This window comes from Vulpes lagopus, chromosome 11 (genome assembly GCF_018345385.1).
Source record: "Vulpes lagopus strain Blue_001 chromosome 11, ASM1834538v1, whole genome shotgun sequence".
Lineage (NCBI taxonomy): Eukaryota > Metazoa > Chordata > Mammalia > Carnivora > Canidae > Vulpes > Vulpes lagopus.
Window position 1 is genome coordinate 23,960,251 of NC_054834.1, and position 2,501 is coordinate 23,962,751.

A 2,501-nucleotide genomic window follows, 5' to 3' on the forward strand; every position below is an offset into this window, starting at 1 on the left:
GAGTACTTTGAAAACAACGTTAATGCATTTTAATTACAAATTATTAAAAATAATTATGTAAATATTTACATAGAAACCCTATCTTGTGCTTGTAAGGACACTTTTGGTTAAAAATGACCAAAAAATCAATAAATACTAGAATATATTGGCTCAGAAACATAAAAATTCAGGGATCATTTAGGCATAGCTAGATCCAGGAATACAAATAATATAATAATATAATCCAATATTGTAAAATATGCCTCTTTTTTGTGTCCTCTCTATGCTCAATTTTATTCTATGATGGTTTCATGCTCAAGTAGTTTGTCTCCCTGCCATCATCAGATATAGTTTGGATTATACTTAAACTTAGCAATGCCAGAGGAAAGTACATAGCATCCCTTTCCCAAGATTTATATCAATATTTAAAAAGAAAATTGGATCTTTTTCCTTCATATGTACAATGAAATTGAGGAAGTGAAGCCAGGTGAGTACAGATTCCACCCAGAGAAAGAAGGAGCTGCTCTTCTTAAAGGAAAAGAAGCAAAGAAAAGGATGCCAGCAATATAAAAATAATAGTTATTCACTACACTACTCAAGTGTATATTAATTAAAAGGTTCAAACTTCAATATATGAAAGATCTTGTGGCTCATCAAGTATGTTTTTTTTTTCATATAACAAAGGATAGTTCCCTCTCATCCTACTTGCTTAAAGTAGTTCACAGTCCAAATCCGAATAATGAACTACTACTGAATGTTTCATCATTAGAACTGAAGAGTTCTAATGAAGAATTGGAATTGCTCTGTTTTGAATTTGTTAACTATTTGTTTAACCTGTGCTGTCAGAAGTACTATAAATCCATCTTGGATAATTGTCTCTGCCTTTTTCTTTTGCTAGATACCCGGGAATGTCACTAGGGACTATCTTTTCTCCACAAATGGCTAATTTTTCTTAAATTATATATTTAGATTGAAAGATGTGGAAATAGCATAAAATATCAGGAAATCCACCCAGGAAGGAAAGCCAAAAACAACACACCTGAAAAAGTAGAGAAGGTAACCTTTGGCCAGTGGACTATCAATTTAAAAACATAAATAATCACAATCTCGGTTGACTACTCCTAGAGCATTTTTTTACATAAGCCTATAAGAGCAATGCTAAATCTCATTCCTTTTTTTCTGAAAGCTAACTATGGTTTTAAAAAAAGATTTACATATTTCATATAAAAACAATTTTATTGCTGCATTCATTCATCATTCAACAGATATTTGATGAGCACCTATAGTGTATGAACCACTGTTCTCGCTTTTGCAAATAGACCAAAGTTTCTACCTCATTTTACATACTAAATAGTTTTAAAAATTGTTGCTGGCATATAGGATTTGAATAAAAGAGAAGTTAATTATGATTTCCTAGGCCTTTGATCTAACACAATAAGAGAATGGTGATGCCATTCACTGAGATGGGGAGAAAAAGCAGATTGGGGTGATATGTGGGGAAGGAAGTTCTACTTTATTTTTTTAATTCAAGTATAACTAACATGCTATGTTAGTTATGTGTTATATTAGTTTCAGGTACACAATATAATAATTCAACAATTCCATATGTTATTTAGTGACCATCGTAATCAAGAAAGTAGCTAGGCCTGGGGATATATATTTAGAAGTCAAAAATAGAGAGATGGTATCTAAACTCATGAGACTGGATAAGGTGTTGTAGGCAGTGTGTGAAATTAGAGAAGAAAAGGCCAAGGATGAGCTCTAAGGAACTTGATGATCTAGAAATAGGAGAGAGAAGTTAGCTACAAATATCATGAAAAAAAATAACTAATGAAGTAGGAATACAATTTAGGGACCAACTGGAGAAAGAATTTCAAGGTAGATGCAAGGAAATTAATAGCTATTGAGAAGTTAAGATGAGGACTGATAACTTAGCAACTTAATGATTAATAGTACAGTCATTAGGATAAAAAAGAATGAAAGCTGAGAGAAAGACAAAGAGAACTGACAATTTCTTCTAAGAGTGTTGCTATAGAGAAGTACAATAGAGGGTGGTAACTAGAGAATGTGGGTTCCAGGAAAGCTTTTCAAGACGTACCTATATGCTGATGGTAGTAATCCAGGAAAGAGTGAAAGTTTGATTATGAATCAGAAACAAAAATGGATACTTCAGGAAACAAAGCCCTGAGGAGTTTAATGACAAGATCTAGCAAAACTGTGGAGCGACTAGTCTTCAATATCAGCAGTGATGTTTCCTACATAGGAACAAATGACAACACTAAGGTAGCATTTCATACCTTGAAATTTGTTAAAAATTTAAAAATGCCACAATATCAAGTTTTGCAAGGGTTTGGGAAAAATTCTCGTTTACTGATAGAAATGTAAACAGGCAAGTCATTTTGGAGACCACTTTGGCAATATGAAGTAAACTTAAAAGGGTCTAAACTTAAACCTTATTAAAAGGGTCTAAATACAGAAACCTCGCTTCTAGAAATGTATCTTAGAGAAATTCTTGTCAGCTT